At 40.0% G+C, this 20,101-nt stretch overlaps 1 protein-coding gene across 2 annotated transcripts in view; it reads right to left on the bottom strand.

The window, feature by feature from the left end:
- kank1a (KN motif and ankyrin repeat domains 1a) overlaps positions 1-20,101 on the bottom strand; it is a 280,795-nt gene that overhangs the window by 113,374 nt on the left and 147,320 nt on the right. Inside the window, exon 1 of one of the 2 annotated variants that reach the window (XM_073072180.1) lies at positions 3,146-3,457. The exons of the other annotated variant lie outside the window; for it this stretch is intronic. The gene's annotated coding sequence lies outside the window, so the exon portion shown is untranslated. Of the gene's footprint in view, positions 1-3,145; positions 3,458-20,101 lie in introns of those variants that run through there. 2 annotated transcript variants of the gene reach the window in all.

The raw sequence follows: 20,101 nt of genomic DNA, 5'->3' as shown, positions 1-20,101 counted from the left end.
ACAATGCTAGGTGACTAATGGTGCATAAAGACCAATGTTAAAAATATATGCATACACATAAATGAAAATTTGACTTGGAATTTCTGATTACATTTGTGAATATGCACCATTGATCTTAACCACTAAATTTTCATAATCGTACCTGTTGGGTGACACCAAATGCTTGAATTTTCATTCTGCAAATGGTTCCAGAACAGGACTACTTTAAGCATATACAAGCAAATCTTGTACATATTCAGTATCTCTGCTAGTTTATATTCCAATGTTTCTGTAAACACACTATTTCCGTTTTAGCCATTGCCTCTGGATACTTAGCAGCAAATACTGCAAACTCGTTATCACTTAGTCATAAAGAACGACACCAAGAACTTCTGCGCCCTCTTCTTTGTGGTGGCGTGTTGGGGAGGAAGCATTAAGAAGAAGGACGCCTCACGTCTTAATAAGCTGATAAGGAAGGCGGGCTCTGTCGTGGGCAAAGTACTGGAGAGTTTAACATCGGTAGCTGAGCGAAGGGCGCTGAGTAGGCTACGGTCAATTATGGAAAACCCTGAACATCCTCTACATAGCACCATCCAGAGACAGAGAAGCAGTTTCAGCGACAGGTTACTGTCGATGCAATGCTCCTCAGACAGGATGAAGAGGTCAATACTCCCCAATGCCATTAGGCTTTACAATTCAACTGCCAGGACTTAAGAACTTTTTTTTAAAGCTATTATTAATGCTTTTTGAGTTAGTGATTTAGATGCATATCATATTATTACTGAGTTAAGTATTGTATGTAATGAGTTTTTGCTACAACAAGTGTATGGGACATTGGAAAAAATGTTGAATTTCCCCATGGGGATGAATAAAGTATCTATCTATCTATCTATCTAAGTGCCAGAAAAAACATTTCTCAAAGGTGGTTTACAATCATCTAGTTTTTGAACCTGGACACACACTAATAGCAACCAAACAAATGCTAGAACAACTCGGCTGGTCACGCTGCATCTGTGGAAAGAGAAACCCGTTAATGCTTCCGGCTACGTATTCTTTTTCAGTAGCTGCAACAATTGTCTGTCTGTTGCATCTGTTTTCCATACCAAACAGTACATTTGCTATTCGGATTTGTAGGTCAAACTTGATAGAATAGGTAAACACGCAGAACCGAAAGATTTGATTAGATATGCCATCTGCAGGATAAATGTAGTAAGTTTTACAGTAAGTTATACAGAACATAACGTACCACATGAACAGAAGAAATAGGAGCAGGAGTAGGCCACTGGGCATGTCGAGTCTGCTCCACCATTCGAAATTACGGCTGATCTGTCCATGGACTCAGCTGCGGCCTTTCCCCCATAACCTCTAATCCCAATGCTGTGCAAAAACCTATCTGTTTAATAAGGTAGCTTCTACTGCATCCCTGGGCAGAATGCCACAGATTCACTACTCACTGGAAAAGGCAGTTTCTCCTCATTTTTGTCCTACATCTATTTTCCTGAATTTCAAAGCCATATCCTCTTGTTCTAGTCCCACTTTTCAGAGGAAATAACTTTCATGCCTCTATCTTATCTATCCCCTTCATAATTTTATACATTTCAAAAAACTCAGCTCAGGCTGTATTGCCATACAAAGCTATGATGCACTGGAGCAGACTGGGGCACATTATGGTGGGTCTCCAAACCTTCAGCTGTCTCCCCTTCCACAGGTGTTCAGACTTACCTGCTAAGTTCAACAACTCTGCTCTTTTTTTTACAGCACAGAGTAGCTTTCCAGCAGAAAGTCTAATGCCAAAGCCAGTATAGTTTCTACATTCTGTCTAACATTATCTCATGATATTCAAAACTGTGTTACACTTGAGGAACTTTCAAAGAATAATCACTATTGTAATGTAGAAACCAAGGAAGCTAATTTGTACATAACCTGATTGCCCTTAATATCAATATAATGAGCAGACCAGACAATCTTTGTTTTATTGATGATGCTAGAAGATTACTGTTACCCAGAATGAAAAAGAGAATGTCTTTGCTCTTACCATGACCTGGCAGGCCAGAGGAACTCCCATTTTTATGGTTTGTTTGAAATATAACCATATAACAATCACAGCACGGAAACAGGCCATTCCGGCCCTCCTAGTCCGTGCCGAACTCTTAATCTCACCTAGTCCCACCAACCTGCACTCAGCCCATAACCCTCCACTCCTTTCCTGTCCATATACCTATCCAATTTTACCTTAAATGACACAACTGAACTGGCCTCTACTACTTCTACAGGAAGCTCATTCCACACAGCTATCACTCTCTGAGTAAAGAAATACCCCCTCGTGTTTCCCTTAAACTTTTGCCCCCTAACTCTCAAATCATGTCCTCTCGTTTGAATCTCCCCTACTCTCAATGGAAACAGCCTATTCACGTCAACTCTATCTATCCCTCTCAACATTTTAAATACCTCGATCAAATCCCCCCTCAACCTTCTACACTCCAATGAATAGAGACCTAACTTGTTCAACCTTTCTCTGTAACTTAAGTGCTGAAACCCAGGTAACATCCTAGTAAATCGTTAATCAGAATTCTTTGAATCATTATCATTTTCATGACATCTGAGACGAATAAAGCAGAGTTCCAACACTTTCCAGCAGGGATTGTTTAACAAAAAATAACTTTCAATCAATATAATATAGCATAATTGGAGACCTAGACAATAAGTTACCCAAATATTTAATCATGGATTTTTGGATAAATTAAAAATAGAAACATTAATATGAGATTGCCTATTTGATATCATTTAAATGCTCCAGATAATTATGCATTACACACTGCTACAACTTCATTTGTGTTTGCCTTTTAAAAACCCTCAAATTAAAACAGTATTTTTGATTGATACTTTAATAAACGTAAAAGCAGATGCTCATGTACGGTATTAACACAGCAAATATCACAGTACAGTAAGTACTGTCAATAAACTTTCTTCACCCAGTTAAACAGCTTTCTGAAACTTAGAAGGTATTCCTGCTGAAGCATAGCTGCTTGTGACACAAGTCACAATTCATTTCTCAATTTAACATGCAAGAGTTAAATCTGCAGATTCCGAATGCAGACAGTAAACATTTGTCATTCATGTTCTGTTACCTATTGAGAGCAATTCATTTGAAAGCAATCGGTCTTACCTGTTAGTGTCATGCTAAACTCCTGACAGTGGAAAACAGATAGCCAACTGGAGCAAGGTTACGTTCCAACCAAAAGACAGTGAAAACTGAGATCAGGGTATCACCTCCTATCCAAATTAACTGCTTTGATCACATGACTGTAAAGCGACACCTCAACCAAAGGCCAGTGGGTACACGTCCACATTAAAGCAAAAGTGGCAACTTCAGATCTTCAAACGTCAACATCATAGGAAAATATCAAGTTTGATCGGCCAAATAAAGTAAAAGCTTAAAAGGTGAAAATTCACACATCAAAATGCAGTGCCTTCATTATTATGAGGAGAAGTTAATCCTTCCAAAGTTTAATCAAACTGCCAGCAAGTCGCCAATATTTAAGTCTGGGGACAAGCACGCAGGTTAGGTCACGTGTCGTACAAACTGCCTCGGATTGAAAATTAACTGGCTTAAACAGAACATTAGTGGTTAAATAAAGGTGAAGTACTGGTCTGGCCTGCTGGAGTGGCACACCTCCTTTGATTCAGTGTCATGGATTGTTTTGTTTTAATGAACAAACAAGGAGGGAACCAAGATTCGTACTTGAACTGAAGAAAAAATTAATTCAAATTGGAGTGACGACTCAGGAAAGGGAACAATAAATAAGGAAGTGCCTCAACAATCTATTCAATTTACTTTTAGTTTTGGTGAAATTTGGATATTTCTATCGATGCATAGTTAAACTCCAGGCAAGTCAAACTATATGAATTATAATAATGAAACACATTTTGCTACATCTTTTCTATGTTACAGAATAATAAAATGAGCTGGCACTTCCCCATGGAAAACAGAACCAAAGAAAATAGGAGTTCTTTTAGCTTTGAATTCTCTTCTCAGCAAAGATCCTTGTATTCCACCGAGTGAGTTAATAAGCCTGTGTCTCAGATCTAGCCCTACCTGTTGGCTTCAGAGAGACTGGTAGTAATCTGGGATCTGCCTCCTCCTCATGTGGCTACACATCTGGGCTTTCTACAAGGGAGGGCTAAACATGACATTAAAAAACTATTTGTCAGTCAGCAAATGTAAAAAAAATCCATCAGATTGGAAGTTGGCAACCTGCCCATAGCTCACATAATCCATCCATGTTTGTTCTGGCAAAAAATTCAGGTCAAGTTGGCTACTGCCATAGGTGTGTTATGCCAGTGTACCTCAGTACCTCCTCTATGTCAGGAAGACTTCTTAGCTTTAGTGCACCTGGCCCAAGTTCTTGAAGAATATTTATGTCTCTATGCTTCTGCAAATGCCTCCAAATCAGATTGAACATGGAAAAAAAAACAATAAGAGATAGATCAGGAATTATTTTTAAGAGATGAGAAGACTACACCTTCAGATACATAGAGAAAGAAGAATAAAATTAGATTTCTTTTTACTGCCAATGTTCACCTATTATATAAGCACTATCTAAATTATAAGTAAATCTTCACTCTTTTCCGAACTTGTCAGACTGCTTTTTAAATGTTGTTTTCCGTATGAATTTAACCTGCACGTGTCCTGCTTGCCTCTCAACTATCACAGCAGGATTAGAAAAACAGTTTAATGCTGCACTGGTCTTTTGTGGGATATGGTGAGAGGTATACGAGGGCAGTGGAGTAAGCAAGAAATGGAGAAACGGACAGTAGTGAGCTGGCAGTGCGCCCAGCACCTGGCCCAACTACAGTGGGGTGGGGGGAGATATTGGGGCCGTACTTCTGGTATTACGCACTTGCATTCTTCCCGCTCAAGCTTTAAAATACAGTTTCTCAAGAAATGTGGACTATCTTTCTCATCCAGTTTCATCTAATGAGCATTTGCAAATGAAAGTAAACACTTCAGTCCTACTTCACACAAATGAAGTTGTATCACAATGTACTTCTAAATGAACATATTTATGGGTGCTCCTCCTTCTCCCATTATTATTCTTGAGTGGTTTGATAAGTTATCGAGATTCTTCTTGGATTTGCTCAACTACATTTTATAGACTGCTATTTTTGGATTGGCTTTGGGGTGGGGGGGTTGAAGCACTTCTCTCTAGGCTGAAAGTCAATAGCTCTTTGTAAATAAATCAACTCACCCTCAAAGGCTGGGGCTGAAGTTTTAAAGTTTTATACAGTAGAATTAAAAGGGGCCAGGGACTGGGATGCAACTCACATTTCGGTGTGATAGCAAATTTACATCCTTAGGCCCAGATCAAGTTTGGCTTGGCCAATGTCAGATCAAGGTTTTAATTTTGTAACCAAGATGGTCTCCAATCTAAGTAGCTGTGCCTGGTAGCTTCAATAGATTGGTAATTTGATGCAAGGAATATTCGATACTACTTCTGCTACAAAGTAGTGTCTTGTTGAGCTAGTGAAAGTTACCTTTGAAATTCACATAATATCCCAAAAACTGTGGGGTTTGACTGCTGCACCATGTGTTGGAAAATTAGTTTCCAGACATTTTTGAATATGATTATGATAAGTTTCAAAAGCAGAGCCTTACCATGGGGTAACTCTATTCCTCATTGTGGCCTTCTTGGTCGCATTGATGGCTGAAAGTGAACACAGCACATGGGCCACTCAGAAGGAGAATATTATTCTTAAACATCCTTTTTCCAGTCTCATTCTTCAGAGAGCAGGTAGTTTGCCTTCATTTGCAAGAACTTTTGCCTTGCCTAATGAGGACAAAGTGTTGGAAGTTGGAAATAAAAGTTGGCCAAATAGTTCCAAATGTCAGCTAACTCTAGTTTGTATTGAGGGGATGGATGAGGAAATCCTGTCACAGAATACCATATTTCCAATATGGATCAATCCAAACACAAAAAAAATCCCACAATGCATCCAATCATGCAGCAAAGGGCATCACTGAATTAATGCTCCTAACAATCCAGAACTCAGTGTTTCTTGGGGGGAAATGGGAGGACCCAACCCAGCCACTGGTAAGAGAATGCTTGTGTAATTATTAAGAATTGTTGATCAGCCACAAGGGTCTGAGCCATTGTATAGAATGATTATTTGAAGCTTTAACTTTTCCTCCTAATTCGAAATGTATTTTCAAAGGATCTCAATAACAGCACAATTTCAATTCCGCTGAAATAGTACTATTTAATTAGCATGCGTTTCTCTCCACTCTCAGACAACTGCCCAGTGTTTGCCACCAAGAAATCTCTTGCCCCTGCCACTCTAATAATCTGTGATCAAGGAAAACAAGGGCAAAAGGTACATGAAAACATCACCGCCTGCAAGATCTCTTTCAAGTTGCACACCACCCTGTCTTGGAAATGTATTGACTATCCTTCATGGTAGCTGATTTAAACCCCGGAAATCCCACAACTTGCACCAAAAGGACTGCAGTGTTTCAAAGTGACGATCCTCATGAGGATGGTAATAAATACTGGCTTTTCTAGCAGTGCTCATATCCTATAAATGAATAAACACCAACTTTAAATTAAAATACTTTACATTGTCCATAAACCCTTTGTCACTCATTTCACTATTTTCTACACACCAATGCATCACATAACCGCACCTTTATTTAAAACAATCATCTCATAGTGGGTTGCATGAGCTGTAAATTTATGGTCTAGCTTTGTCCTTGATATTTTGGAAAGTAAGATAACTTGCTTGCTCAAAAGTGTGACATCAGCTGCAATTACTCTATTTTAACATGAACTAGTTAGCAGAGTTTGGTTGGGAGACAAGTCTCAGAATACACTTCTTGTCACACTTCGAAGCTGATATCCCTGTTTTCAAGCTGTTGTGTTTTTCCAAGTTGGACTGTTCCCTCTATATTTTCCAGATGCGGACACCACATGACTAGGGTTAGTCCACTAAATTAAATGGTAACAATGAAACTGAAGTTTGTAAAAGTCATTTTCATCAATTCATTGCGATGCATCGACTTTATAAAGTCACTTTAGCGCCCTCATCAACTGAAGCCTCACCTATGTGCCAGCTTCCTAACATCAGTGTTGGCTGGCTCTGGCCTTTGAAGGTGCAAATTAACCAAGTTGCCTGGTGAACCTTCAGTCCATGACTGCATTTGCTCCATCTGCAAATACTCATTATTTCTGACTGTCAGGAGGATATTTACATCTTTATGAGATGTTGGCAAGGAGAGAGCAACTGGTGGCAAAGAATTAACACACACACAGGAAATGTTTCATTGCAATGAACTTCAAAAGAGTGTTTAGTTCAGGTCCTGAATTCTGAAAGACAAAAAAAATGGCAAAGACTGAATCCTCTCTCTTGCCCTACACTGATCCAATTCTTTAATAGTATGTCTTTCTGAAGAGTTCTCAACTCTGAAATAAGATCCGTGTGCACAACAAAACAGTACATCAAAAACCTTCAAAAGGGCACCAGTTTTAAAATTTGAAAAAAAAAGCAGAAAACAGTTCCAAGCTGTTTATAACTAAAGTAGGAATGTGGTTAATTTTGCATTATTACCATCAAGCTTCAAAGTGTTAATGAAATTGACTTCACTAAATTAAGTATTGCACAGTTCTAGTGTGTATATACTGCAATGAAGATAATTGTTATACAGGCAATTGGCTGACGAGTATTTGCAGATTCATCTTAAGTTTAGTATGACAAACAAAAAGTCTATAATCAAGTCTTTGTACTCCTCCATAGACACTGCCTGACCTGCTGAGTTCCTCCAGCAATCTGCATTGATCAAGATTCCCAGCATTTGTAGAACCTCGTACCTATATATAAGCTTTATTTTCTACAGTATTGGTGAATTTTCTCATTGTTCTGAAAACTATATTTTAAATGGAAACATTAAAGGAAGATTGGCTCAGCTGTTAACATGGCACTTTTTAAAAAATGTCTTACTATATCCAAAATTGTAATTTGGATATACAGTGGATTCTGATTCATTGGGCCATTGGTTGATCGGTGCAGCTGCTTATCTGAGACAACTCTTAAAGGACAAAAACTAATCAAGAAAATTGCCGAGACATTACACACTCAATTAGAGCAGCAGACTGTTGCCAAGCAGGTTCTAACTAGTGTCAGTCAAACGCACTTTTGTGGCCATCAGACGTTACACCATGCCTAGAGTGAATAGCTTTGAAATAGTGTCCGTTGCATGTGTTTGTGTTCAAAAGGCAATGCATTTTGTCACTGAGAGTTGGTGAAAAACAAGCTCAGTTGGTGAACTGTTTTGCTCACTGTGGTTTCAAGCATTCAGGCTCGAAGCTGCCTGAAACAGCCAGGAGTGAAAATGAAACTATTTCACTACCTCAATATGTTAAGAACTGCAAAGAATTTGAAGGTATTGACAATCATCTTTGATGTTACAATGAAAATGAAGATTTGGCAGATGAAACTGTCAATAGCATTGTATGAAGTCAATCCATTATCTGCACTGGGTGTCTGCACTGATTTTATTCATTGCGTAAATTGGATGAAGTCCTCTGTTGATAACTATTAGGAACTAACACAGTTTTATAGTACTGTAGTGCTATTGGTAGTGTTTTTTTTCTGGCATTTCATTTAACTACATAATTTGCTACTCAGTTTGTCATTTGTATACTTTTTAAACTTTTCCCATGAAACTTTGGCTAATTGGGACACTTGCTTGATTGAGCCAAAATGTACTGGCCCTGATGTGCTCCCAATTAACTGGAATCCATTGCATTTACATTCACACCCTTTTCTGCTGGCCCTGGATTGCCAGGGTCATCTCCACCAACACTTGCACTAATCTCTGAATGGGGTGGTGGGGTTCAGATACATCTCTACCAAAGGAGGTGTAAGGCGCCCCTTCCCTCTGCTAGCTTACAGGTCACTTTGGGCAAGGTGCAGCACCTACTTACCCCCCCCCCCCCAATCAGGATAATATGAAGCTATCAGAACGGGCGCTGGATGATTGTATGAGCAGCAGGAGCATATCACAGGTCCTAGTTATGCGACCACTGATGCCAGATAGACAATCTCTGGAGAGTATTGATAATGGCTGGGGTCATCCGTCTTGCAAAGACATTGCCCAGAAGAAAGCAATGGCAAAGTACTTCTGTAGAACCATTTGCCAAGATTGGCCATGTCATAAAGAATTGAAAATACACGTGGACTAAGATGTTAACTGTCCTGTGCTATCATCAGTGGGATCATCAGTTGATCTGCCACCTGTCTTCAAGAGTTTCGGCCCGCTTATAATCAAGACTCCCTCGAGGTGGTGGGCCAGCAGTGCTAAAGCACCACCTCCCACTGGTGAGCTTAAAAACTTGGCATCGGCATCTATCAGAGTTGTTGGTCGCTTCCATCCAACAGATAGTCTACTCTTCAGGTGTCTGTGCAGCTACTGAAGAGTTTACAAAAGATGGATACACTGTCCGACTATCTGCCCCTCAGGATGTACTTAGTCCACACCCATGATGATCCCGCCTCTGCTGCATCAGCTACAGCCCTGCTGGTTGACTTGATCTCCCTTCTAGTGAAGCCAAGGTCATGCAGCCACTTCTGGAAAGTGAACGCAATAAAGCCACGGCACCCTACTTCGAATGGACAGCATGAGACCTTCCACCCTCTGTCTCTGCACTCTGATCTTAATTCTGCATACTTGGTTAACTTGCGCTCATGGGCTTCATCGATGTTGTCTTCCCAGGGGACTGTGAGTTCACCAACAACCACTTCTCTACTGGTGTCAGACCAGACGATTATATCTGGACGCAATGTGGTGAAAGCTATTTGCTCCGGGAAACTGCCTTTCCCATCCAGGTCGGCCTTGACACACCAATCATTGGCTGAAGAAAGTATGCTTGATTGTGGGCCTGCGCTGTACACCCTTGACTTGGAGCCTTCTTTCACAAATGATGTTCGGTGCAGCATGGGGCATGAGATAAGTGATTCAGCACATTATAAGAGTGATGACTCTTTGAAAATGAACAGATGCAGGAAACAGGAAAGAAATGCCTTCATTATCCCTTTAAAGTTTCTACTACTCTTCTAAAAATGTCAATGGCTGCTATATGCAGCTCCAGGTTACAAGCCCTTGGCCAATGAAGAGCATGAAATCTATTGGTGAAACAATGCTGAGCTGTACCTTTAATCTTAGCTTAAAACAGACTAAATATTTCCTGTGAAATAGATCCCAAGTTCTTAGGAACAAAGTTAAGCAAAACCAGCATTTGACCCCACTCCACTTTCCCAGCTGCCCCCTCTCTGAAAGTGAGCCACACAAACCATCCTGGCATTGTCTGTCAGGTTCAATGTCAGCTCCAAAAACAGAACTACAAAGACTTTGGAACAGCAGTGATATGCTGTAGATGAGGGGGAACTAATGAATGCTCAGAAATTCCCTAAGCTTTTGTTCAACCCGACTTGCAACTTTTCAACATTTAGTCATTTCTGAACTTTTGTCAACAGGGGTACAGAATAAAAAAACAAGAGAAATTCTGCTACCACAGAATCAGTCCCTTTGGCCCACAGTGTCCTGCTTTGAATCCGTTCATCTTCATTTGTCATTGAACCATACGGGAATACCGCCAAACGGAACATGTGCTTAAATATATAAAACATCAGTATGTCCTCAAATGGAGCATTGTGTTCTATTCTGGTTATGCTGTTATAGAATGGATGTGAAGACCTTATGGAGAGGGGGTGGTCAAGAAAAGATTTACCTGAATGGTGACTGGGATGAGAAACAATACATTGGAGGGGGCTGTATCGGGGGAAGGATGAGGGAAATAATGAGCGGTCAGGACAGTGGAAGGTGGGAGTCTGCTCCCATTGATGGAGGCTTCAACAACTAGAGATCACAGAAATCAATTAACACTGGAGGATAACCAAAAGCAAGAAGAGGAATTTCTTTTTTAACTAATGAAGCACAAGTGTGCGACTCAAATCTTGTATGCAGTCTGCAGATGTGATGGAGACAGGTTTCATTGTTGGTCATCAGAATGGAATTAATATATTGTGATGAAAAACTTGCAAGGGTTGGCAAATCGAATGAGGTGTGAAGATGGACAGCATTTTAAACATGATCGGCCAAAAGGCTTCCTAAGCGGTAACTTTTCTATGATCCCATGAGATTTTGCATGAAACATTATTGCAGGAAATAATAGCTTCTTGTGTAGGAGGTAACAAATTGCCGAGGGTTGAACATTGGCTGGCTAACAGGAAACAGGCGGCATAAATATTTTTGTCTCTGCTTGGCAAGATGTGCTGTGAGATTTGCTGCAGGGATCAGTGTCATCAATGTTTTATAAATGTATGTAAATAACTTTGATGAAAACACTGAAGGTATAGTGGCTCACTTTGCTCACGACTCAAAAGCAGCCATTAAAAACACACAGGAGCATTACTAATGGATGTAGGCAAGTTAAACGAGCGGCCGAAGATCTGCCAAATACAGTGAATGTGGAAACTTACTTTATACAGTCAAAATGAACAAAGCTCAGCTAAGTGGTGAGGGATTGCAATGCTCTGATCATTTTTCTCAATAAATAACTGAACAAGTATAATGTTTTTTTGTGTTATTTATTTAAGCAGGTTCTCTTTATCTAGTTTTAGGACTTGCATGAAGATCTGACTTTAGGTCATATTTGTGCAGAAATAGAAAATTCTACAGGGTTCACAAACTTTCTAGCGCCACTGTAATTGAGAATGCTATCTTTATTGCTAAAGTAATTTAACAAGGGGTTATGCTTCAGGCTAGAGGACTGGCAAAAGTACATAGTCTCTTTATTTAAGGGAAGTTTCCAATGATCTTCTCATTACTTGTACTAGTAAACAATGGAGGTTTATTAGACTAATACCTGTAATAGAACATTGAACATAACAGCACAGTACGAGTCCTTCAGCCCATGATGTTGTGCCGATCCTTTAACCCATTCTACGATCAATCTAGTATTTCCCTCTTACGTCGCTCTCTATTTTTCTATCATCCATGTGCCCATGAATTTCTTAAATGCTCCTAATGCAGCTGCCTCTACCACCAACCCTGGCAGGGCGCTCCATGCATTCAGCACTCAGTATAAAAACTTATCTGCGATTTCTCCTACACTTTCTTCTAATCACACTAAACTTAAACTACCCCCCCCCCCCCCCCACTCCACTCCACTTAGCAGCCACTTCCATCCTGGGAAAAAGGTTCTGGCTATCTAACACTCGATCTATGTCTCTTATAATCTTGTACACCTCTATCAATAAACAGGCTGTCATAAACTAGATTTGGACCTGGAAGAATTCAGAAGAATAAGAGATTATTTGATTGAAATGCAAGATGTTAGAAGACATCATCACAGGATAGATGCGAGCACTGATGAAGGATCTTGGCCCCAAACATCAATGGCTTGCTCTTTTCCATAGATGCTGCCTGGCCTACTGAGTTCCTCCAGCATTTTGTGTGTGTTGCTTTGGATTTCCAGCATCTGCAGATTTTCTCTTGTATGGATGTGAGGAGTATGTTATAGGAGAATCTAGATCCAGGGGTCACCCATTAAAGACAAAGTTAAGATGAACTTCTGAGGATCGTGGGTCTTTGTAACATTGTCCTTCAAAGAATAAAAGCTATGCCTTAAAATACTTTAAGAACGAGATGGACACAATTGATCGGCAAAGTAATGAAAGATTACCATGGATAGATGAGTAAAGTTGAGGTTACATTGAGGACACAAGTGGACTGCTCCCACTCATTCTCTTTGTCAGACCATGCAGTGAGATCTTTAAAAACAAAACAAAAAATGAGAAGAGAAATATAGCTCCTAAATGACTTCCTGTAATGTACAAATCCATGGTTCCTGCAGCTGCTGTCCATAGGAGCAGGCCTCTCCCTTTCACCATTTCCTGCCACCTCCGATTGCTTTTCTTCACTGTTCTCCATGCTTCATATGGCAGTTAATACATTGGGGCCGTGCTTGCACACTGAGGCTGAACATCTTGGGAAAACCTTAGGGATTAAGTGGAAGACATCAACTCTCACAAAATGCCACTTAAGCTTTTCAGTGGATTTTTAAACTCCCCATGCCGCTGGTGCTTTTCAGTTATTCGTTCGTTTGTTTGGGGATAGTGTGTGGAACAGGCCTTTCCGGCCCAATGAGCCCAACCATCCAGTAACCTACCTATTTAACACCAGCCCAATCACACGACAATTTGCAATCACCAATTAACCTACTAAGCGGTATGTCTTTGGACTGTGGGGGGAAACCAGGGCACCTGGAGGAAAGCCATGCAGTTCACAGGGAGAACATACAAACTCATTAGATGGCACCAGAATTTGAACTCTGGAATGTCCCAAATTGTAATAGTGTCACTCAAACCACTGCACTACTGATGCTCATGGAACTGTTGGCATTCCCAGGCCAGGCCAATATTATGTGGCTCCAACATGAAGTCGTTAACCCTTATATATTGTTCTGGTCAAATTTGACTTGTTTTGATATTTGACAGCAGTAAAAACACCCAAAATGCCATTTTTTAAAGCCGAAATTTGATGATTTTTCCTAAAGTGACCCAAAATGTGCAAAACTGAAAATATTTAAACATTTTATACTTTTGTACAGGTGCTACAAATTTTTGTACATTGAGGCTGTTCTGGGTCAAATTTCACCCCTATCTACTGAAATGGATTTTAAATCTCTGAAACACTAATTAAGGATTAATCACCCATTTATTAATGTCAGATAGGCTATTTATACATTCTAAGTAGAATTCAAAATTTAAAGTTCAAAATTTGGTATAGACATCTGTTATGAGGGGATTCTTGGGCTGGGTCAAAATTGACCAGACCATACTGTGAAGGCATGAACTATGAACAGGTTGCCTGTGTTAAACTTAACAATGGTGTTGTTAGGTTTAGATGAAGTATCTAGGCTGTCAAAGCCAATTGCTCCATTGCCTTTATATGGAACAGTTGAGCCAATGGTTGGTTGGTCATCAGAATGGATTCACTGATGAAATTTTGTGCAACCTTCTCTGAAATGACATTCAAGAAACACTCAACACTGAGAACCAAAATTTATACAAACATGCTGTAGCTGTTCTAATAAGCGTAGGAAAAAAATCTAGGCATGCAGTTCATTGGTGAGAAAACTAGAGTGAATTGAAATATTGGCTTCAATGAAGAGACACAGTTGAGAGGTTTGGCAAAAGTTGCATTTCCAGTACAGAAAAGAACAGCAAACACATTGCTTCTAATTCTGAGTGTAACAGGAATGCCTCACTAACTGAGGAGCTAAAACAAAAATAGTATCCTTCAGAATTTGCTCAGATCAGATTTGCGCGTGGATATGATTAGTTACCCCCCAAAGCAGAATGCAGAGCACATATCTTTTTATAGTCAATGTTTTCAAGTGGTCTGAAAATATCAGAACTCATCATTAATCCTTAAAGGGACATATAAGTGCATTTACTTTATTCAGTGGAAGTATTTAGACAGTGGAGTCCATCTGATAAATCAAATTTCAAAGTTCTGATTACTGTAGAATGAATTCGATAATGAAAAATCTGTTTTCATTTAACCATAAAAGTATTCAATAATCCAGAATCAAGATTATGTCCCACGTATAGAACTCGGTACTATGAATGCTATAATGCATCGTGGCACTGTTTCCCTTTGCGCAAGTCAGAAATAACAATCTAGATTTCTTTTTAAGAAGGTCTTCAAATCATGCTGACTGCTTATGTATTTTCCTTTCCTATTTTCCTATCTAACAACTTGCGTCATGTAATCTACGTCAACGTGTATAAGGGCAAACCCATGTGTTTATAACAAATTTCAAGGTCATTTGCTTGGAGTCTTGCACTGCAAATTTCTACAGGCGTACTAGGGAAAACATTCTGACTGGCTGCATCACCACCTGGCATGGAAGCTCAGCCATTTCCATCATGGGCACAACCCTCCCCACTGAGGACATCTTCCAGAAGATGTAGATGTGCTCAATGGTGGGGATGGCTTTACCCATTATGGGCCGTTTTCAGTACTTTTTGTAGGATTACAAAGGCATTGGTGTTTCCATACCAGACTGTGATGTAACTAGTCAGTATACGCTCCATCACCCATCTACAGAAGCTTGTCAAAGTTTTAGATGACATGCTGAATCTTTGCAACCTTCTATGAAAGTAGAGGTGCTGCCCTGCTTTCTTCATAATGGCACTTACGTGCCGGAAGCAGGACAGATCTTCTAAATTGATAATTTAAACTTGTTGACTCTCTCCACCTCTGATCTTCCGAAGAGGACTGGCTCATTGACCTTCGGTTTCCTCCTCCTAAAGTCAATAATCAGCTCCTTGGTTTTGCTTACGTTGAGAGGTTGTTGTTGTGGCACCACTCTGTCAGACTCTGTCTCCTTTCCAGATGCTGATTTGTCACCACCCTTGACTCGGCGAACAACAGTGGTGTCGTCGGCAAACTTCAACTCAATGTTTTAGGGTCAGCTTCTTCCCCTCCACCGTCAGATTTCTGAACTGTCCATGAACACTACCTCAATATTCCTCTTTTGCACTATTTATTAATTGTAACTTAAATAGAATTTTTTGTCTTGCCACAAAGCAACATATTTCACGGCATGTCAGAGCTAATGAAACCGATTGTGATTCTGCAGAAGAATGTGTGTAATATTTTAAAACATTGGCTTATTAATGCACATAAACACCGTCAGAGTCACACCTGCAAGATGTAACAAGTTAGCTGATACCGTGATGTTCAAAAACCACACTTAGTAAAGTGGTGGTCCATCCATATTATCATCAAGCTTTGGAAAATGTACAGGCGGAACATCTTTACTATTCCCATCACAGCTTAGCCAACCTTAAGCAAAGCAATATTCTGTACGTTTCTGTTGTTAATCTGTCACTGCCATCAAGGACATCTTCCAAAGAAGGTGCCTCAAGGCGACGACAGCCATCACCATCTGGGACATGTCCGCTTCTCATTACTCCATTCAGGGAGGAGGTACAGGGGCCTGAAAATGCAGAACCAACATTTTAGGAACAGCTACTACCCTCCACTTCAGATTTCTGAATGGTTCATGAATACTACCTCCCTAATTTGCTTTTGTCCCCTTTCCTTTTTAGTCCTGATAAAGGGTCTTGGCATAAAACATCAACTGTTATTCCCCTCCATACACTGCCCGAGTTGATGAGTTCCTCCAGCATTTTGTGTGTGTTGAAAATTATTTACTGTCTTTCACAATATCAGATGACTCAAACCACTGTTGTAATGTAGGAAGCCCAGCAACTGATCTTTACACAACAAACATCTGCAAATAGTAATAGTGACCCATCGTTTCGTATATGGCTGTTGGATCATTTCAGTATAAATGAGTTCTTTTCTCCCCCTCCCCCCACCCCTAAAATAGGACCATTCGATGCTATGAACGACTGAATCTGCAGGTTGGGCCAGAGTTTAAAAGTTAGCATCTCTCAACAATGTAGCCCTTCCACACGATACTGAAATGTCAACTGAGACTCTACTCAAAATTTCTGGAGTCAGAGTTTAACTGAACCTTGTAGGTGCCAACAATGAACACTTGAAAATTATAAACACAGGCTGAATTTTCTTGAGGCCAGCTAATTTCAGAGCATGTGCATGGGTGGGTGATTAGTAGTATTCAATAGTGGGAAGATCAGAAACTATTTCCTGATTGGGAATCTTGAGTACTGAAACAAGAAGAGACCTGATTCACACTTCTGACCAGCAACGTCAGCGATTCCTTTCTTTTCCACAGATGATCTTGAGCTCAGGCTCCTTCAGCAGATTGTTTGTTGAAACAAGGAAAAACCTTTTCCTCTTGTTTACATTCAGTTATTTTAAAGCAGACCATGAATGCCAATGATACATTGTTTTTATAAAATCCAAAACACACTGCTTTATAAAAGATTTCATCCTCCTTTCTCCAATCTTTTAAAAATTCCCAAATCACTTTTCAAGTAGAAAAGTACCTGGCTAGGGTCATGATACACCTGTTGAAATGACGGATTCCACTCATACAAAATGACAGAAGCAGCATTAATTCTACGGCAATCAAGCAGAAGTTTTCAAGGTGGACAAGCACCAGCATTCCAGCAATTCTGGATATAGAACAGTGGAAAATTTTGCCATCAACACTGGAGCACAGGAAAGGAAGACAGTCCTGTAGGGTCAGAAACCAGAGTATAAAGAAGGCAGATGAAGTTGTAGAAGAGGGAAGGGCTTGCAGAAATTTGGACTTTAGGAAGAGGATTTGAAACCCATTGTCTTGCTGCATCTAGCTTGCAGATGGCAATTTAAAACTTGCACTGCTGACAACTAGACACGCAGCTTGTGCACCTGCAATACACTGCTGGCTAGAATGAAGAGCATGGCACAAATATGTTCAAATACTCAACTCTCAGCTTTTACAAAATAGAGAACTTGAGGTAGGGAATTGCTCCCACGTGGAATTTATACCCATGCTCTAACTGCCCGATCTCAGACTTCTGGCGTCAGTATTCTTACGATTCACCACCAACTACCATTTTAGAATTGATGCCTATTGCAATTGCTTTGCAGTGATGCAAAAGGAGTACTATAGCAGCAGACAACAATTATAACCCGTTCATAAATTCTGATATAGGCTGGTGTAGCACTTCCCATAAATACACACCAGATGAAGGGTAACTTGAACGTGACACCACAGCAAATGTCAAACCATCTCAAGATTTAAAAAAACACAGAAGAAGTTGTTATAGAAACACAAATAGGTTACTCACAAAATGATGCAATGTATTGGAATCAAGAGTTTCTCTCACTGTTGTCAACAACTACATTTTATACTCCGCAAGGATGTGAAAACTGGGAGGCATGAAATAACCACTTGTCCACTTTCTAGTTCAAGTTCAAATTTATTGCCATTTCAAGCTGCCAAATGAAACAATGTCCCTCCAGACCAAGGTGCGCAGCACAGTACATGTAACTCATACAGGGAGTAATATTACCACAAATTAGCAAATAATAAAGTGCATTTGCATCACAAGTTAAAAAGTAAACAGCATAATGCTACTGACTCTAGGTACCTGATGAGACCTGGATAGTGGCAGGGAGTTCAGTAGTCTCACAGCCTGGGGGTAAATGCTGCTTTCCATCCTAACAGTCCTTGTCCTAATGTTACAATGCCTCCTGCCTGATGGTAGAGGGTCAAAGAGATTTTTGGACGGATGGGAAGGATCTAGCCCCAAGTACTACATTTTTCCAAAGGTCACTAAACCTACTCAGCTTTATTTAATTGCTCTTCAGAGGAAGGAAACACTCTCTCATTCAAATGAGGTTTTTTTGCAGTTGCCTTTGAACCGTAGTACTCGGAATTGGAAGAGGTGACAGCCCAGTCAGTATCAGATGTTGTGAAAAAAAAACAACAGTCCTATCCATTTCGTAACTAAATTATCGGGTTTCGCTTAATCCATCTTTAATTGTTCTTTCCTCCTGAGTTGGGAAGCCAATAAAGTGCACACTCCCAAGGCTGCCTCCATTTTTACCAACTCAAAAATAAACTGTCACTCTACCTTTGTTATTTTTAACATGTTCTGGCTGCTGGATCCAGTGTCATCAGTACTCGGAACAAGAAATGCTTTGATAAACATGTTACCAAAATCTATCCATGGCATGTTAACTCCATCTTTTAAAGTTCCCTTTCCATTCATCAAGTGAAATTGCACAACAAAACTACAGTTTAATCTTTTCCATAAGCAAATTGACTAAATCCACTAGCAAAGCAAGTGAGTCCGAAAGTTTAAATGTATATGGATAGAAAAAACTCATGAAAATCCCACAAGTTAACACCCAGAACCACTCTGAACCCAGGGGAAAAGTACTGATTACAAGCAAATGATTCAAAAGCATATTCACAGTCTTAAACTGAACAATCACTGAGCCTTCCCCTTATATGATTTTGCATTATAATGCCCATGCAAAAAAGCATGCAAATACCCACTCATACATTTAAACAACACACAGAGAAAATGCTGGAGGAACTCAGCAGGCCAGGCAGCATAGAAACATAGAAAACCTACAGCACTATATGGGCCCTTTGGCCCACAAAGCTGTGCTGAACAAGTCCCTACCTTAGAACTACCTAGGCTTTACCCGTAGCCCTCTATTTTTCTAAGCTCCATGTATCCACCCAGGAGTCTCTTAAAAGACCCTATTATATCCACCTCCACCACTGTTGCCAGCAGCCCATTCCACGCACTCACCACTCTGTGTAAAAAACTTACCCGACAGCTCTGTACATACTTCCAAGCACCTTAAAACTGTGCCCTCTATTGCTAGGCATTTCAGCCCTGGGAAAAAGCCTCTGACTATCATCCACATGATCAATGCCTCTCAACATCTTATACACCTCCAATCCTCCGTCCCTCCTAGGAGAAAAGGCCAAGTTCACTCAACCTATTCTCATAAGGCAAATATCCCCAATCCAGGCAACATCCTTGTAAATCTCCGAAATCTATGGAAAAAATAAACAGCTGACATTTCAGGCAAAGGTCCTTCATCAGGACTAGAAAGGAAGAGGAGAATTCGGAGTAAGATGGTGGTGGGAGGGGAGATGGTGGTAGAGGGAGTTTACCTGTAGTAAACAAACTGTTCTGCCTCCAGAGGCGCTGTTCATTTTGTATGCAGTTAGTTTTGTACAAAACAAAATGCTCGTAATCTTTTTTCCCTCGCATCATTTCCTACAGAGGTTAATTCAGATTTCGACTTGAAGCACACAGAGTAGAAATCAACCATTTCCATCCACTATTTCCCATTAAAATAGTAATATCTGAGAGTCACAGGCTTTCTTAATATTGGTAAACATTTTAATAAGTGTACTTTGAAGGAAGTATTAAGTTTATTGTTCATTATTATTAAGCTATTGCCGCGCCACGAGTTTGTTCCAGTCCACAGCACAGCTATAGAATATTGCATGTGTATATTACCTTGTTTAACATTATCGAGAGTAATTGATATATTCAGGTGCACAATGATTCTGTATTGAATCCACTATGTGTTTGTTTTAATTCCCTG

Source organism: Hemitrygon akajei, chromosome 2 (assembly GCF_048418815.1).
Source record: "Hemitrygon akajei chromosome 2, sHemAka1.3, whole genome shotgun sequence".
In the NCBI taxonomy this organism is placed as follows: Eukaryota; Metazoa; Chordata; class Chondrichthyes; order Myliobatiformes; family Dasyatidae; genus Hemitrygon; species Hemitrygon akajei.
This window is presented reverse-complemented; position numbering and strand designations above follow the sequence as displayed.